We start from the raw sequence: 20604 nt of genomic DNA on the forward strand, positions 1-20604 counted from the left end.
AACCATTGGACCACTGAAGGCTGCATTCACTTATGATGTCAGCCAAATAGATGATTGATTTTGTAGTAGGTTTGCCTCTGGTCCAGAATGCCAGACTGACAGGCCCAACATTTCACTCCCAATGCCCCATTACTGCATTCTCCTTTCTTGTGTTTCTCTGTTTGTTTTATAATCCTACCCATCGCCAAATATCCACCCTTTGTCTGTCTGTGTTTTCCCTTGTTGCTCCACTCTTGCCTCTCATCACCTCCCCCATTGGTCTTTGTGTGTGTTCATGTGTTTGTTTGTGTGCCCTTACCAATATCCCTTTACCCTTCTTGTTCCACCTACCTTAACCTCCCTACTATCCTGCTCTACCCTAGTTCAGAAAAAAATAAAAATGTGTGCCTGCTTCGAAAAATTCTTCCCTTCTCCACGGCCCTTCACCTGTCTCACCTTCATATTATCCTTCTCTGTGTTCTGGTTATTTTTCCATGTTTCTGACTTAAATTCTCCTGCTTTCCTCTCCAAGTATTTGATGAACTCTCTTATCACTGTACTATGCTTCCTTACTGTGAACTGCAGACAGTAAATGCATTGCATCTCTGAGATATTTTATTTTGTGTTGCATGTCTTTTGCATCACATGACCCCAGTAGTTTGGTCTGTGCTGTAGTGCAGCTGCTGTAGGTATTGTTAGAGTTTGTGAATTGTGAATAGGTTGAAATTAATTCTGCTACAAATATATGAAAAATAAAGAATAGAATGAAAAGTGTGCTTTAATGTAGGAATATAGCTTAGCAATTTAAAAATGGCATTCATATTGTATGACATAGCTCTGGCTGAAATAAGTGGAAAAACAAAGAAGATCTATTAATAAACACAAGATATTTCCTGAGCAGTTTGTTTCCTTTCAGACTTCTGACAATGGACATGTTTTTATAGTATGTGTTTTCCTCAAGATACATGTTTGTCACAGTATTAAGAAAAGCTTGACGTAATTCCTCATAGATAAATGGACATGGCTTTTTATAGAATCATCAGAAAAAAGACTAGAAAAGTAATTTTGGAAAGCAAGTATTATATGCTTTTCTCATATTTGCAGAACAGTTTACAAATATCCATTAACAGACAGGAACAGCAGCAGAACAGCTTGTACAGATGTTTCCTTTCAGATTTCTGTTAATGGCATCCTCACATCAGCTAAAGTGCTTACAAGTAAATCACAAAAGGACAATAGAAAAGTCTACCAAGAGGAAAAAAACAAAATCAATATGTGTGTGACTAGAACTGTATATAACTGTATTAATTCAGATATGTTAGAGGTATTTTGGTAGAAACACACTTGTTTCGAGGTATTGTATGGAGAAAGGAAAGTCATCATCTATACTGTTTGTGAAGAAAAACTTTGTAAATATATGCTACAAACTGACAGAAAGAGTACATGTCATTTGTTATAAAAATAAGTTATCTGTAACTATGCTTATAGTGAAATAGCTGCAAAATATATTTCTTTATCAGTGTGCAATTTGAAAGGTTTGGTGATTTAAAATAGACTACAGATGGAGTCATGCAAGGCTCTGTGTCTCTGATTCAGCAGTAAAAAGCCAGCAAGACTGTGTGTCTTAAGAAGACTTTGGATCCAAGCACAGCATAGAAGCAGAGCAGACATAAAATACATTTTTCAATGGTGACCCTGACAACGTTCTTAGCCTGAATCCAAAAAAGGGGGAGTGGGTAATGCCTTGTATAAGGTCACTCCTGTAAAAGCACAGTAACTAACATTTATGAGAAGTACTTCAGTTTTCTACAGTTTGTAGCAATACAGTTCATCAGACATCTGAATCCGGAGTGAGACTGCAGTGCAGGAAGGTGAGCAGTGCCATAAATTCTCCAAGAAAGGTACAATATAAAGTTGTAAGACTGAAACTGCCAGTTTTGCTGTACCAACTTCACAAGTGATTACAGAGACTTTTCAACCATCTACAGTAAAGCAGCTTGGCCATCTGCCTCTCTGTTGACTGGTAAGAAAAATTTTCTGTGTTACATACAGTATGAATGCCATAGAGGTAATAATAATAATAACAGAATGAAATGTATATACAGCATATTAGCAAATGTAAAACCTTATTAGGGCAAGTTAATAGTAAGGTATTATGCAAATAGATTACAATATTTGACTGGTATCTGAAACAAAATCATGTGTGGTATAAAAATGTTTATTGTGTGTAGAATGTCATAAAAATACAGCACATGCCATTATCCAAAGGTTAGACTGTACAGACAAAAACTGTAATGGTAAAGAACAAGAAAAAGTTAATATGCTGACATTATATTCAAATGTTAGGCAGTTAATATTCTGTCACCAGATGTAAAAGGTTTATTTCAGAGTTGCAACAACAGTCAAATCAGTTACTGACAGAACCTCTAGTACATTTTGTTACAAAAGAATGCAATAAACTTCTAAAAGACAGACACAATGAGTTCAGGAAGCTTAGACAAGTTATACATACATCTTTTCAAAAGTGCATAAGAGTTTTAGATTCAGAAGAACAGGTTACTGAAAAATATCAGAAAGATCATGCAACATGACAGGAAACTCTTCAACAGCAGTTACAGGATAAAGAAAATAGATTAGCTGAACTGACAGAGACTGACTTCCTGCATACACAGCTAATCTGTGCAAAAGAAATACATTTTATAATATATTTGTGTTTTGAAAATGGTTAAACATGCATGGTAGGATGGTAGAATCTGGACAAATCATTCTCAAATGTTTGAAACTTACATTCAGTTAAAGCAAGACATTTATCAGTACTACAGTAAAGTAGAGCATATGACTGCCATTCTTAGCATAGTCAAAAGGTAAATAAAACTGTTCTAGTGTATAAAAATTAAATAAAAATAGTTACACAAAACAGTTCTAGTGCATAAAATTAAATAAAAATAGTTAATAAGAGTAATGATTTAAAGTCACAAGACTGACATGCTTAAATAAAGATTTAAAGTCACAAGACATGCATATATTTTCTTTTCATCTAAATACATTTGTTACAATGCACAAGAATAACAGGCAGACAACAGCAAATCTAAATCATGTAAATATAAACATGTGTTAGTTAAGCTAATATCTGTTTGTTTTTTACAATTTTTTTATAATTGTATAGTAACACCACACCAAACAGTCAAAGTTCTAAATTTTAAAAAGAAATAAAATCACAGATGGTATTAGTCAAACAGTTTTTTGTAAATTGAATGTCAGGGCAGTTAAATAAATAAATAAAAAAATACTGAAATCCATGTAAGCTAATTGTAAAATAATGTCTATTTATGTAGTATAAATGCATAGTTATACAAATCACAAATACTTATTATATTTCTAAATGTTTTACAACTACATTCTAATTTCAAACTGTAAGTGTATTAACAGATAATTTAAAGAACAATGCTAAAAAAGTTAACTATAGTTTATAGAGTATAAAATGTGAACTCAGACCTTCCCAGACTGGATAAATGGTTGCAGAAAATGTTGGGAAAACAAGATCAAAGCCAAGACTGATTGCCAGACAAGTGGCTTATATTTTTCTAAAACATTATTGGTATTAAATTGTTAAAATGTTTACATGCAACACTATTTGGTAATTGTAATAAAACATCACAATTGTGCAACCATGCCCTTAATAATCAGTTTGCAAATAAATGTTAAAAGTAAAAAACCTTAGTTACATCAAGTACAGCCAGCAAATGGGCTATAGTATACATACAGTTCAAATAAATTATGCAGAAGGGTATAAATACCTTCTAGTAGTAGTAAACAGCAACATCTTTATAAAAAGTAGACAAAGGTCTATAGTTTAGTAACCTAATAAAGCAAATGTAAAACCAAAGTATTGGGCTGGTATACATTCTATTCTCACAACATCAAGCAGATAAACAATACTGCAATACTACAGGGGGAGATGCACTCTCTCAGTTTTACACTGACTGTATAAGCAGTACTGCAAAAGGGTCTGAAATAGAGCTACAGGAAGAAATAATATTTCATTCCTTCTTTACAATACTCTTTTAGGGGGGAAGGAAAAACAGGTATTAGTGCATAAGAAACACTGGTAAACAGATTAAATCTGAAAGTCCAAGATATTTTATGCTAGTTATTATTGTATTGTTTAGTATTAAATTGTATTTATAACCTGTTAAACTGTAAAGCTATACAAGAGGTGGTTTAAAAAAACAAGAAATGGTTTAAAATTGCTCTATTAAAGCTATACAAGAGAGAATAAAGATATGCAAAAAGCATAAATGTTTCTAATAGCAAGACTGGTCACTATTTTTAATATGTTTTTGGCAAAACAATGTTGGTATAAAAAAGCATGAATGTTTCTAATTGCTGAGTATGTAGTTTAAAATAAAAGAACATATGCCTTTGGTGCCAATTCCACTTGATATTTCTAAAGAGACATAAACATTTTCCAAGATTTTGCTTGATGTTAATGTTACTAAATTTGTAAGATTGGACTAAGTGTACTTTACAGTCTTTGTATGTACAAATACAAAATAATTCAGTACAAATGAAATTAATGTCTAGTAATGAATATGTGTGAAAAATCATGTTTAAAAAAATATGGGTCCAGGGTACCTACTAGATTGAAATGTATGAATAGCAAACAGTCTGTGTAAATACATACTACACAGGATACATTGTAATAAGTTCAAAAGTAATTTGTCAAGTTGTAATATTATCACTGGTTTTAAGTTGGAGTCTTATTACTGGTTTTTGGACCACCCATTTTATCTGTAACATTATTGGTTATCCCAGTTTACAAAAATATATTCAAATATTGTATTCATACAGCTAGTGGACTAATATGTAAATAGCATTCTTCAGTGTATACTTCACTGTCAACTAAAGTGTATAGGCAGTTTAGAAATGTGATGGTTAAAATGACATTGAAACTGTATATTTTCAGCAGTGTATAAATGCTTGCAGTAGCACATAGTTCTTGTCTCTTATATAATAAAAGTAAAGAGTTAATGGAAGAGTTCTAAGTCATAAATTAAATTCTGTGATTGCAAAAGAATAAATTAATCAAGTTAAAAAATAAAACTAAAACAGACACAGCTCATAACTGATAAAATATTTTCACAGAATGGTCTGCAAAGTTGTTAGATACATTCAGTTTTGGTAGTAATACTTTTATATCATTGTATTAACTATGTAAAATTGCATTTTGACTTGTATCAAAAAAAAAGACTAAAGGTTTTGTTTCCTAATGTGTTCCCTATAAAAAAGAGGAAATTGTTAGAGTTTGTGAATTGTGAATATAAGGTTGAAATTAATTTTGCTACAAATATATGAAAGATAAAGAATAAAATAAAAAGTGTGCTTTAATGTAGGAATATAGCTTAGCAATTTAAAAATGGCATTCATATTGTATGACATAGCTCTGGCTGAAATAAGTGAAAAACAAAGAAGATCTATTAATGAACACAAGATATTTCCTGAGCAGTTTGTTTCCTTTCAGACTTCTGACAATGGACATGTTTATATAGTATGTGTTTTTCTCAAGATACATGTTTGTCACAGTATTAAGATAAGCTTGATATAATTCCTCACAGATAAATGGACATGGCTTTCTATAGAATCATCAGAAAAAAGCCTAGAAAAACAATTTTGGAAAGCAAGTATTATATGCTTTTCTCATGTTTGCAGAACAGTTTACAAATATCCATTAACAGACAAGAACAGCAGCAGAACAGCTTGTACAGATGTTTCCATTCAGATTTCTGTTAATGGCATCCTCACATCAGCAAAAGTGCTTACAAGTAAATCACAAAAGAACAATAGAAAAGTCTACCAAGAGGAAAAAACAAAATCTATGTGCGTGACTAGAACTGTATATAACTGTATTAATTCAGATATGTTAGAGGTATTTTGCTAGAAACACACTTGTTTTGAGGTATTGTATGGAGAAAGGAAAGTCATCATCTATACTGTCTGTGAAGGAAAACTTTGTAAATATATGCTACAAACTAACAGAAAGAGTACGTGTCGTTTGTTATAAAAATAAGTTATCTGTAACTATGCTTATAGTGAAATAGCTGCAAAATATATTTCTTTATCAGTGTGCAATTTGGAAGGTTTGGTGCTTTAAACAGACTACAGATGGAGTTATGCAAAGCTCTGTGTCTCTGATTCAGCAGTAAACAGCCAGCAAGACCGTGTGTCTTAAGAAGACTTTGGATCCAGCACAGCATAGAAGCAGAGCATACATAAAATAAAATTTTCAGGTATCATGACTGTGACTTATTCATAGCACTGCCTGATATCCAACACAAGTTTGCATTCCCTACATGTATACATATATAAGCATTTGGTCATGTTGCACTATGGCCCTGTGCTGTTTCTCACTGTGTGGCTGCATTACCAGTCTTTCTGAACACCTCCATAATATATGGATGTGATTATTAGACGCAAATCAACAGGATGTTGTTGGTTTGCAGCTTTTATCTATTTTTTAACACCCTCTCAGGACCTTCCCCAATGACTGCACCATGGACACCCAGTCAGCCCATTAAATGCAGGAACACAGCAGGTGACCAACTGTCCCAGTTTTTCCAGGACAGTCCCGTTTTGGAAGTCTCTGTCCTGGAATCCCGAACATTGTCTTTGGGACACAGAAATGTCCCAGTTCAGACTGCTCAGTTTGAATGGTGACCTAGCTTCCTTGGGCAGCCAGTCCCCTGCTTTCCCATCCTGAGCAGCTCTGGGGACTTTGTGATTTTTCAGGGATGCCATTGTGTATGGGGTAAGGTCAGATGCCTTCACCCTGGCAGGAGCCTTGCAGGCCCTGCCACCATCCATCAGTTTTTCCCTCAAGGGCTACCATCGTGGGGGCTCTGCCTGAACCCACTCACCCAGGCAGGAGTTCTCCAGGCCCTGCACCCATCTGTCTGGTGCTCTCTTACTGACTTCTGTCAGGGCTGACCCCTACAGGCATCCCCTTCGACCTGGCCAAAAGACCTTCCCTGGCCGTGACTCCAATGTTGGGGGACTCCACCTCCTCCATGTCTCCTGCAGGCTGCCAAATCATGCCGGATCCCTCATGCCCTTGGACCCTTACAGGGGATCTTCCCTCTGATCCTGTCCACCACTCTGGAACTCCCCTCAGCAGCTGAGGGACAGATCCAATCTCATGAAAGCTTCAGAGTTCCCCTGCTTTCCCATCCAGAGCAGCTCTGGGAATTCTGAGATTTTTCAAGGATGATGTCAGTTATGGGGTGAAGTTTGATGCCTTTGCCCTGGCAGCAGCTCTCCAGACCCCTCAACCATCTGCCCTAGTGTTTCCTCAAGGACTTCCATCATGAGGAGCTCTGCCTGACCCTGCTCACCCACACAGAAGCTCTCTAGGCTCTGCCACTGTCTGCCAGTTGCTCCCTTAAGGACTTGTGTCATGAGAAGGCTGTTCCTGACCCCACTCACCCAGGCAGGAGCTCGCCCAGCCCTGCCACTATCTGCCTATCTGCCCTTTGCAGACTTCTGTCCCAGAGGGGGCATGGTTCGTATCCCCTCACCCAGGCAGGAACTGTCCTGTCCCAGTCACTTTCCACCTCTCTCTCTCTTCCAGACTTCCATCGGGATGGACCCCCCCCCTGGGCTTCCACTTCTACCCAGGAGAGAGAGAGAGCTCTTTTCCAGGGTTACATATCTCCAGACTGATTCCAAATCATGCAGTGTCATGCATGCTGTTGGAGCCTCTCAGGGGATCTTCACAGCCTCATGGAACTCTGCTGGGCTGCAAAGCCTGAGAGAGTCCCTCATCCAGACATCCGTGACATCATTTATGCCCTTTGCCTTGCACCTAGGGCTTTCAATATCACAGAGGAGATGGCCCTGGGTCCCCCCATCTTTTTGTAGCATACCTCAGTCTTTCTCCCCTATGGTGTCAAGTGCCGACAAATGTGCATCATTTCGAGCCTTCTGGCATGTGACCTCTTGACTCCTGGGTGGTGCCATTCACACAGTGGCATCCCAAAAGTGCTGTGTGAAGGATGGGAGGCCAACCTGCTGGCCCAGTGCAAGATGACATGGAGGCCCTACCTCCAACTCCCATGGGGGCTGGGAGAATGGGATTGCAGACCTGGCTTCCCGGGGTGGCCCTCAAGTGTCCCAGTTTAGGTCCTGTAACAAAATGGTCACCTTGGGTATTCCCAACCTGGGTGAGAGCCCTACAACCTATTTATTCCCACCTTGAAAACCACATAAGCCCTTATGTTCCCTGGAGACAGAGTTGGGTATTAAAGAGTAGATCAGTTTGCTGGTCCTGGAAGGTGGCTTACCCTCTCCCCATTGGGAGTACCCCCCTCCATCTCAGCAGCTCCTCTGAGCCTGTTACTGCTGTTCTCTAAGGGTAAGCATGTCTCTGCATGTTGGACTCCTCCCAGCTTTCTGGTACTAAGCACCAGGACAGTGCAGGATCAACTAACTCATATTCTACTGGGTAACACCTTATGCTCTCACTAAGTATCAGCAGAGATGCCTCATCCACCTAGATGGAATAGCCAGAAAAAAAGAAGCTATGTCTTACCATAACATTCCATCTGTGTTGTTGATCTTCATCCATTCATCACTGATGGGGGCTTGGTTCTGAGCCCTCGGAACAGAGTCGGCCTTATATCAAAGCTAGCACCAGCCAAAAACTCTCAAGCTAAAATTTTACCCATAATCTCCTTCTTCCTGTTACCTCAGATCGAGTTTGCCCTAGCAAGTAAAGCAGAGGCTATCTTCGAACAAAAACCTTAGTCCCGGAAATGGACCCAAAGGTCCCCCAGGATCCTCTAGGAGGGGGCAGGAGGGTGGGATGTGATGAATGGATGAAGATCAACAACACAGATGGAACGTTATGGTAAGACATAACTTCTTTATCTGATGTCATTAATCTTCATTCCATTCATCACTGATGGGACAGAGTCCCCAGCTACCTTATATCCATGGGTGGCCCTACGGAAGAACATTACTGAGCACCATTGAACCAAAGGACGCTCTTCCCCTGGAGACCAGATGCACCTTGTAATGAGTGATAAAGGTATGAGGGAAAGCCCGCATAGCTGCTGCACAGATGTTGTCAATCGAAGCTCTGGAATGAAACACCACAGAAGTTGCCATAGATCTAGTGGAATGAGCCCTGATGTTTAGCAGGACAGAGTTCTTTTCTAGATTATAGAGGAAAGTTATACAGTCTCTGAGCCATTCGGATAGAGTCACTTTAGAGACTGACTTTCCCATTTTTGGACCAGAAAAGGAAATAAATAATTGGTCTGTCTAGGTAAAACCTCAATTGTCTGTGAACATCCAGTAAATGTAAACAGTACTGTCCCTTGCTGGAAAAAATAGGAAAAAGCACAGGCAAATTAATTGTCTGATTAATGGAAAGCTCAGAAATTACTTTTAGTAGGAAGGAAGGATTGGTCTGTAGTGATACTCTGTCCTTATGAAAAATCAATAAGGTTGCTTGGTACAAAGAGCTTGGAGCTCGGAAATATATCTGGCCAAAGTAATAGCCACCAGAAAGAGGGATTTCCAAGTCAGAAACTTGATGTCACACATGGGTGCTGGCTCGAAGGGGGACCTTGTCAAAGACTGCAAGACAACAGTGAGACTCCAGGGTTCTGTGGGCTGCTTAATTGGAGGTCTTGAATGATAGATTCCTTTCAAAAATGTTTTGCTCTGGTGATGAGAGATTAAGGAGGAGTCACCAAAACCATTATGAAACTTCGAAATGGCAGCTAAATGGACACGAATAGTTGAAGCTGCGGCGTCTTCCTCGAAAAAATTAGATAGGTATTGGAGTACATCTGAGATGGGTGCAGAAAAAGGGTCTAAATATCTCTGTCTAGACCAAATCGAAAATCTTTTCCATTTGTCAGCATAAGGTTTTCTGGTGGATGGTTTATGCGAAGCCAGAATAATGTCATGTACTGGAGAGGAAAGATTACAATGCCTGGCAATCACTGAAAGTGGAGAAGCCAAGCTGTGAGCTTGAGGCTGAAAAGGTTTGGGTGACTCAGCCCTTGAGGGTGAGATATCAGATCTGGAGTTGGATCCAAGATCCACGGTCTGCAAAGAAGATGAGGCCAGAGAAAGGGGAACCATACCTATCGAGCCCAAAAGGGGGCTATGAGGATCATTTCGCTTTTCAACTGAAGGGCTTTCTTCAGAACTAAAGGAATCAGAGGAATGGGAGGATAAGCATAAAGAAGTCCTGTGGGCCAATCATGGATAAGTGCATCCTTCAGGGACTCACCCTGCAGGGGAATTAGGGCAAAATAGTTGCTGCACTTGTGGTTGGACGGGGAGGTGAATAGGTCATAGCAAGGCTGGCCCCAATGGCTGAATATCTTCACCGCCAAGTTGGGGTCAAGGGACCACTCATGAGGTAGGGGAATGCACCTGCTCAATTTGTCTGTGACCACATTGGAAATCCCCAAGATATTTGTTGCAACCAGAAAGCAGTTGGAAGCTATTGCTTATTGCCAAACTCTCATGGCCTCTTGACATAGGGGGATAGGACTTGGTTCCTCCTTGTTTGTTGATGTATCAAACTACTGACATGTTGTTCGATTAGATAGCAAATGTTCCCAAAGGAAGGCCAGTCTGAAATGCTTGCAATGCTAGATTGGCCTCTAGATCAGACCATGTGCCTTGGACAGTCATTCCCTGATAATGGCCCCCTCACCCTATCAGAGAAGCATCAGTGGTCACAATGGCATTGGGTTGAGGGGGATGGAAAGGTCAGCTCCAAAGTGCTGAGTCTGGCTTCATCCACCAAGAAAGATCCAGTTTGCACTGATTTGTAATACAGATCTGGGAAGACAATGGTTGATGATTTGGATACCACTGGGTTAACAGTAGCCATTGTAAGAGTCTCATGTGAAATCTTGCTATGGGGTACTATAGCTATGGATGCTGCCATTGATCCTAGCAACTGCAGGACCTGTCGGGCTGGGACCAAGTCATGACAGAGTATCATTAAGAGCTGTATCCTTATACTTTGAAGCCTGTGAGCTGGGAGAGAGATCAAGCAAGAACGGGTATTGAACATTACTCCTATAAACTCCAGGGTCTGGGTTGGAGTTAGATTGGACTTTTCCCAGTTTATGGATATTCCCAGGTGATGCACCAGAGAGACAGTGTAATGCAAGGCTGTTACCAGTAGATGCTTGGTGGGAGTGGTGAGAAGCCAATTGTCCAGATATGGAAACACGCAGAATACTTGCAGTGTCAAGTGAGCTGTCACTGCTGCCATGCATTTGGTGAACCCTCTGGGGGCTGTAGAGAGTCCGAAGGGCAGGGCACAGAAATGGTAGTGACTGGCTCCCAGCCAAAGGTGAAGGAACCTTCTGCAGCACTTGTCCATCTTGATGTGGTAATACGCATCCCGAAAGTCTATCAAGCACATCCAATCACCTTCTTCCAGAAAAGGGAGAATGGACTGAAACTTGACCATCTGGAATTTTGTCTAGCTGACGAACTTGTTTAAACAGCTGAGGTCCAAAATTGGCCTCCAGTCCCCTGTCTTTTTTGACATCAAAAAGAACCTTGAGTAAAATCCGGATTCTATCTGGTCTGGTGGGACTTTTTGGATGACTCTTTTTAAGTACAGCTGTTCTATTTGTAGAGCTGCTTCGTCCCTTAGACTAGGTGGAACACCTGGGATTCGCTTTGGAGGTTTTGGGTAGGAGTCAAATGGGATTTTGTAACCTCTAGATATTATCTTTTGCACCCAAGAGTCGGTGCTAATAGATAGCCAGGCATTGGGGTGCAGAGAAAGATGTCCCCAACTGCTTCCAGAGGAAAGCAATCGGGCTGCTCTTCAGGAGGGCTGTCCAGAGAAGGAATCTCTGAAGCCTTGATTAAGCAGACCCCCCTCTCCCCCTATAGGGTTGCCTTCCAGGGGAGTTGCCCCCTCTGCCTCTGGGGGTGAACTTGCCATGTGTCTCACGAAAAGAACCCTGAGATTTTTGTGCCACAATTTCACACTTCTCTGGTTCCTGGAAAAGGGATGCTGAGGAGTGGAGAAACATACACCAACTGCAGACAGGGTCTTACCATCCTGCTCAACCCTAGCTAACATGTCCTTCACTTTTGGGCCAAACAGGGAAGATGCTTCCACTGGAGCATTAAGGAAGGAAGACTTGAGGGCATCTGTGAAGTCACACAGGTGCATTCAGGCGTGATGTCTCATAACTATGCCTGAACCCGCAGCTCTGGCCACCCCTTCAGTTGCATGTGAAATCAACCTCGTGGATGAATTAGAAATTGATTCCAGGGTTGCTAGCTGCGGGGCTACCTTGTCATTAACCTCGTCAGACACCTTTCCTGACAGAATACCAGAGAGTTCGGAGATGAGGTCTCTCGGGAGTCTTGTGAAATGTGCCAGATAGTTCAAAGATCAAATAGCAAAGGTTGATGAAGCAAAGACTCACTTCTCCAGTCTGTCAACTGCTTGGGACTCTCTGTTAGGTGGGTAAACAGTGTGGCTCTCCTCAGCGAGCTCGTTCTTGGTGGCTGCCGCCACCACCATAGCATCTACCGGTAGACCTTTTGACCAATGAGGATGCTCTTCAGGGGGAGAGAGGAACTTGTCTGGTCTCTTGAGGATTGCTTCAACTGCATCAGGGTTCTTCCAGGCATGCTGCACCACAAGCTGAGCCAACTCGTCTGCAGGCGGGAGTCACCCAGGAGTTAGATGGTTGAGCACGAAAGGCCTGCAGGAAAACGGATTCCTCCAAGGAAGGGTTTTTGGGCTTCCAATCACCCCTATGTTTCAAGATCTCCAGGATGTCTCTGAAGGAAACATCTTCAGGGGGCGATTGCAGGGACCCTTCCCATTCATCATAATCCATATCCTCAGTGAGGGACTCCACAGGGGATTCCACATGCTTCCTCTTGCACAATTTCTTCCTAGGAACCTCCTCAGTGGGAGCTTCTGAGGAGGACCCGCAAGAAAGGGCACCCTGCAATGGGGTCTCCTGCGGCTCCTGTGCTCAATCTGGGATGGTGGCCTGTGACAGCTGCAGCACAGGGGGAGGACAGGGGGGTTTGGACGCTGAAGGCTTGCTCATGGAGACAAGAGCCCTCTCCATTGCCTGGAAAGCAGGGCCACCCAAAAGTGATGGGAGCCTGGAACTGAGAAGGACAACCTCGGAACTAGAGTCACACCCCACTCCATTGAGCCCTCTCCCAGTTGCAGAGGCTCAAGCTGGATAGGTACTGACAGGGTCCCCAGAACCATGGATGGCACAGTAGAAAATACCGGTGCCAAACTTGAGACCGAGAAGCCCACAGTCCAGTCCTGGACCTGAGGAAGACCCAGTTCCAATGGAACTGAAGGCCAAAGGATCGACTCTGGGGCCAAAGTGAGATCCACTATTGGCACCACAGCCAAGGGTGCCATTTGAGGCGTCAGTAGCAAGGGATTTGGAACCTGCAAGGAGGATGAAGGAGAAGAGTAAGATGAAGTCTGTGAAGCAGAAAACCCAAGTCCCAGAAGGGGTTGGGGTTTTGAATCAGAAGGAATCCCTCTGGCTCTCAGCAGCTGGTCCACAAGGCGCACCACATCAAGTTCAGAGATGCTCCTGATTGATCTAGTGGATATCCCCAAAGGGGACTCTGGACACTCTAAAAAGGGACTATAAGCCTGCCCCAAGAAGGGGTCCACAGACTGGGAATATTGGGTCTGTGCTTGTACGTCTAGCAGCACCACAGTCTCCATTTTTGAGATGATAGGAGCAGCAGGGTCTACCTGAGTTACCAGAGCCATGAAAGGGCTCGGAGTCATAATCAGAGTCAAGGTCAAAATGTTTACATTAGTCACATTCGGTGCCATAGACGTTGTTGGTGCCAAGGTAGTCGGCGTCGACGATATGGACAAAGACGGTACTGAGGACGGTGCCATAGGTGAAGACTTTTGTTCTGGTGCAGAAAGCTTTGGAATTTTTTGTTTTGGCGGTCTTTTCTTCTCACCAGAGGGTGAGGAGGAAACGGAATGTGGCCTCTTTTTGTCTTTCCTAGGGAGGCTGAACCCTCTAACACGGAGAGAGCCTGTGAGAAAGGCGAGTTGAGTAGGCCTTTCAATATCAATTTATTTTTATGCTCATTAAGGGTACAAGAGCTAAATCCCAGACAGAAGGAGCAAGGGGGTTGAACCGAGAGATGAGTCACTCCCAAACAGTAAACACAGTCATCATGAAGGTCAGTATTAGGAATTTTTCTCCCACACTTCAGGCATTGTTTGAAGCCTGAAGTGCTCTTTTTATCAGATATGTTAGTATCAGCAATACACAATGAGAAAAAACAGATTACCACAACTAAGCAGACAACAATAGGTAATTAGAAGGCAGAAAGAGAAGATACCAGCAATGGTATAAAGAATTACCACAGCAGGTAGAGAGAAGGGAGTGTACCAGCGATGGTACAAAGATTACCAAGAGGTAATGACAGGAAAGTTGTAAAAGGACTTATCGAAATACAGGTACAAGAAAAAAACACTAGCTAAGAGCACACTAAATAATTCTGAGTTATCAGAAATATCAAAATAACAAAATATTCCAACAATATCAAAGACTTAGCTGAGAGGTGGCTTGAACGCGCTTTACAGCAATGCCGCAAATGAGATCTGAGGTAACAGGGAGAAGGGGGTTATGGGTAAAATCTTAGCTTGATAGTTTTTGGCTGGCGCAAGCTTTGGCATAAGGCTGACTCGGTTCCGAGGGCTTGGAACCGAACCCCCATCAGTGATGAATGGAATGAAGATTAACAACATCAGATCAAACATTCAGTGCTATTCTCAGCCTCCAGTTCCTAAAGAACCTGAGCTCCTACTATGACTTGGGTTGTCTGCAGCATAATAAGAGTTTTATCCTTCTATGTTACATACCTGGCTGTTTGCATATTTTGTCTTACTACACAAAGACAATTTTTACAACTGAAAACAAAGCATACTTGGTAGATACTACAGCTACTAACATTTTCACATGAATTTATTATTCCAGTGTATGTCTTTGCATTTATAAAGCATATCATTTTATTAACCTTCATTGACTATGGAGAGTTATGTGTTTGCCACTCAATTTCAATATACAGCTTAGTAGAAAAGTATGTCACTGGAGTTATAGTTCATTTTTCATTACCTGTTTCTTGTTTACTTCTAAAGAAACATACCCTTCAAGGCCATATTCCATTTATTGTACCTTAGTTTGCTAACTGGGTATAAAATGTTTCCTGTAATTTTTTTTTTTTTTTTTTTTTTGCTGAGTTATCTGCATGTTTATTAGTACAGTATCTGGGGAATATACCTATCATTTGTTAATTGCTATCTTTTGGCTATAATAATATATTTCTGTGGTTCAACAGAGCTAATCTGGCAGTTTTCCTGATTAGGAACACCAATCAACACTGGTTCTAGAGTCATGATCATCTCCACTCACTTAAAATATATCATTCTAACTATACTATGTGCCTTATAGAATTGACAATAGGCCAGAAAGATAGAACAGATATAACCATCACACTCAAGTCTCAAAAGTTCCTCCAAAATTGCGCACTTCCTTTCTCCACAGCCCCTTCTTGAAGTACTGAAAGAAAACAGAAGGAAAGAAACAAATCCAAGTGTCATTTCAGATAAGAAGACTGATTAGTTTTCCTGCTCAGTTTTTCTCACCTAGCCTAGTTTTCCACAGATGAATCAAAATTTAATTTCTTGGTTCAGATCTGCACTAGTCTGAGGAAAGACACCCCACATACTTAATGGAATCTGCTATATAACTGTACCGTGTGGTTTCATCATAATTTTCTTACCTCTTACTCTGAGAATGAGTCCAAGGAATCTACTTTTTTCCAAGCATTTTGCCCTCTCCCTACTCACTATTAGATCCTATATCTGTCTACTGGCCCAGTAGTGACAGTCGACTCAGAAAGATTGCCACAAAGACAACCATCAGGGGTGGGGTTTTTTCTTCTTTTACTTGTCACCTGCAGTCATCCTAGTTTGCATCCAAGGAATATGAATCTGCATTTTTAAAATCTGTGAATAGAATATTGTAAATAATCTGAATATGTTATCATGAGTCTACTTTAGCAGACCAAAATTTCACTTACCCAAAATTCATATCACCAAGGCAAAAAGGCCAATGACTACACAGCACCGACATCCGAGAGCACTGACTTTCCACTCTAGGTAAGTTACCACTTGGCCACTCTGTTGAACTTTTCTCCTTACCCCCATGGTAGTGCAATCTTAGAGTTGGTATATTTATTTAGGGGGGGGGGTGTCCCCAACACGGCTGGGTTTGCTTTTCTTCAGTTTTACGTTTTTTTTTTCAGGATGACCAAGTGGTTACTTACCTGGAGTGGAAAGTCAGTGTTCCGGGAAGTTGGTGTCATGTGGTCGTCAGCCTTTTCGTATTGGTGATATGAATTTCGGGTAAGTGAAATTTCGGACTACCAAAGTACACCCATTATCATTTGGTAAAAATCAAGCTGAGCTCTATATATTCTTTGGTTGTCTGTTTCTGAAGGGTCATGCCATCTTCATGGTCATATGTGCCAAACCTTAGTATAATGGTTCAATATAATGAAACACTGAAGTTGGGAAGAATTTGACAAATCACAGGCCAGAACTATTTTCCTGGCTCAAAGATGTAGCCAAACTGTTTTCAGTGAACTGTCACTAACCAGGTTTTGCTCACCATGTTCAGTGAAAAACAGTTTGCCAAAACATTTCATAAAAATATCCTCCTCCAGGTACAATCCCTTGTGTTCTTCATAACTACTCAGTTCTTTCGAACATTTCAGTATGGACCTTGTACAAGGCACTTTTACAATCCTGACCTTGGCCAGAAGCAAGAATACACAAAGTAAAATGATAATAGTATGCAATATAAAACAAGATCACAGATTATCTGAGCATAACAAAATAAATAATAAATGCATACAACCACAGATAGTGCGTCAGAATGCAAAACAGGAGGTATTAATGTAATGACCAAACAAGAATCCCTCTTGAAATTTTTTTTTTCAGAAAACAATTGCAGTGGTAAAAAAAGTTTTGAAAATAGATATTTTAAAAGTATATTTTATACCCCCGTGTGAGGGCTTTGCTTCTACAGCCCATACTTTTAAATATTCTTCCTCTAGATTGCTGGACCTTGGCATAGGGAAAAACAATATTTTCAAAATTTTGAACCTTCAGTTTCTTCCTTGAAATTACAACCAGTGCTCCCTTGGGAGCAGCCCACCTAACCCAGCTGGCTCCATACTACATGTGTATGTGCGATTGCATATATTCTAGTACACTATTGTACTAAAGTGTGGGTTATGTCATGTATGCAGAATTTTTTAAAATTTTTTAGCATTCCATGGCAGATGCTGTGTTACATTACCTTGGAGTGCTTCACTTGAGAGCGTATAACTGTTTTTATTTTGTACTGTATTTTTTTTGGAGGGGGGGGGGCTGTTAAGTTTACTATTAGTCTGTTAATAGAGTCAAGGTCAAATATGTTTCATAGGTTTATAGGTGATTACAAGGCTAATGGCACAAGAGCCTTTACAAGCTTAGCCAATAATAGCCAGGATTTGAAAATATTATATCTTAATTCCCCAGATATGAGATGGAATAGTATCAGGGTAGTGGGTCTTTGCATGTTGGAGCGCTGAGTCATTTTACAGACTGTCTCTCTCCTTAAGGGGCATGGGCAGTAACCCAAAAGTGAATTTAAAGTTTCCCATCCATTTATCCAAATTCTTTTTGAAGAGAGTGAGGGACGGGCTTTCTTTTATGAAGGTGGGAAGTTTATTCCATAGATGAGGTAGTCTTTGGGATACAAATCTGTCTCACCAGCAAGTTCTGTTAGAGTCACAAATAAGGTTCAGGTCCATGGAATGCATAAACCTAATGTAATTTTTCTTGCAAATATGTAACATTTTCATCAGGGCTGGATCATAAAATACCTTGTAGGTCAGTCAGGCATAAGTCTCCTCTCAATAAACTATTTCAGATGGAGTAAAGGGATAGGGCCTGCAGTCAGTCTGCATAATACATTTGTCTTAAGCTTTGTATTTTTTAGTGAGATACTTCTGAGATGGCTCCAATTGGTGTAAATGCTTGATTAGGAACATGCAAAAGGGAGCATTGTACTCGATTATGGGCCTGATGAGAGTTGAGTACAATGGCACTATGACTTCTTTGACCTTAATACCATGCCTTTACTTATAAGCTGAGTCTCACAGAGGGATTTCCTCACTACTGTAGCTACCTGGTGGTAAAAGGTTAGGTTACTATCTAACTGTGTTCCTAGGTTAGTTTTAATACTAAAGCAGATCATTTTGTGGTCAGATCTTACCAGGTAGGAATTAAAACATGGGAAGAAGCAGCATCCATGATTGTGAGTACTAGGATATTTATACCTCTAGTTGGGAAGCTAACTAGTTGCTCCAGGGTGTTTGCATTGACAAAATCCAAAACCTCTAAGCAAGTGAATTATGGATTGTATAAGTCTCTTAGCTTATGAAGGGGAAGTTGAAGTCACCCATAAGTATGGTGTTAGACTGAATGTTAAGAGATTCCAGTAGGTTCTGGTAGAAGGTGAAGTTTTTCATACTCATGTTAGGGGATCTATAGCTAGCAAAGACATGATAGGGGGTTGCACCTATGATCAGTTGGGCATGAGGCAACTCATGTGAGTCATGCTGTTGGACCAGTCTAGTAGCGTACTTGTCCTTTATAAACACTGAGACATCTCCTCCCTTTGTTCTATCCTGAGCTGAAGGGAACTGAAATGTAAAAGCTGCACTGTCTAAAGCCCAAAACACAGCATCCATGGGACCGGACAACATCCCAGGCTGTGTTTTACATGAACGTCAGAACGAACTGGCTCCCCACTTAAGCACCATGTTCAATACTAGCCTCGCATCAGGCTTTGTGCCCACTGAATGGCGCACAGCAACAGTTATCCCACTCCACAAAGGGGGAGCCACCACTAATCCCAGGAACTATCGACCGCCTGACAAGCCTGGTCTGCAAGGCCATGGAACGTACCATCATGGAACTCATAAACAAAGACATTGGTAACCTCCAAACTCTGGATCCCACCCACTGCGGATTTGTGAAAGGCAGATCATGCCTCCTGAACCTGATCGACTTCTTTGAGGCAGTCACCAAAGCCGTGGATGAGATTAAGGTGGTTCACACAGCCTATCTTGACCTCGCCAAGGCTTTCAACACCACCCCCCATTCTGGAATTATAGCTAAACTCACTAAACTAGATATAAATCCCTACGTCCCAAGATGAGTTGCCAACTGTCTCACTGACAGAACCCACACTGTAAAAGTTGCAGACTCCAAATCTGACCTCAAAGCAGTGACAAGTGGACTACCACAGGGTTCCGTCCTGGGACCTCTCCTGTTTGGTATCTACTTCTCTGAAGTACAGGTTAACATAGAAGGCCTCTGGCTAATGAAGTTCGCAGATGACTGCAAACTAGGAGTCATAGTCAAGTCCCCAAATGATGTGGACATCCTACAGAAGGGCCTCACTGAGACAGATGCCTGGTGTCAGAGCCATGGCCTCAAGCTCAATGCCAAAAAGTGCAGTGTCATCCCCTTTGGTAAAAACTCTGTACCCATGAACTACCACATAGCCAGCAATCTATTTAACACCGAATGTGCGATGAGACCTTGGGACCCAGGTGGACAGTAGTCTCTCCTTTGATAGACACATCGCCATTTGTCAGGAAGTCCTTCTACGTGGCACACCTCATCATAAAAGGGTTCTCATCCAGGAAAAAAGAGGTCATTGTTCCCCTCAACTCGTCACTCATTAGACCCATTATAGAGTACAACGCCCCTTTTGGAATGGACCTCACAAGACATCTGCAGCAGCTGGAAAGGCCACAGAAGTACCTCACAAAGAGGATTACTGGCCTCAAACAAATGCCCTACACTGACCGCCTCAAAAAACTCCAGCTTTACTCTGTAGCATATTGCCTACTCCGAGGAGATCTCTGCCTAACATATAAAGCTATGTCAAACCCAGAGCTGTTGGACATGCTACACCTAAAAAATCCCAATCCCTCCGAGCTACAAGCTCTAGGGACCTAAACCTTGTCACCACAATAAACAGGACACGCTGGACAGATAGATTCTTGTCCCAGAGACTTCCTATACTCTGGAACAAGCTACCCATCTATGTCAAGCAAAGTTCTTCATTAGCACTCTTCAAGAAAAATCTTGATGCGTGGATGGGAAATAGGAAATACACCCCGGGGATCACTTCTGTGTCTTTGCTAGAAAGTGGCACAGGAAAATAACTTTCTTGGGTGGCATAAGCTATGGTACCTTGCTGGCTAGGCTTACGTAGGCCCTTGGGCCGATAGCTTAGTACCTACCTATAAACCTATGAAAGGCATTGTAGCCTTTGATAGCTGGGGTGTTCTCCATGGTTCTGAACCATGTTTCCATGACTGCACATATGTCTGCATACTCCAGGGTAAGAAGTGCTTCCAGAGAGTGCAGTTTTTTTACTTAAACTCCTAGCACTGAGCAGCAGTACCTTTAGATGATCATGAGTG

Source organism: Protopterus annectens, chromosome 17.part0, assembly GCF_019279795.1.
Source record: "Protopterus annectens isolate FY-2018-M chromosome 17.part0, PAN1.0, whole genome shotgun sequence".
In the NCBI taxonomy this organism is placed as follows: Eukaryota; Metazoa; Chordata; order Ceratodontiformes; family Protopteridae; genus Protopterus; species Protopterus annectens.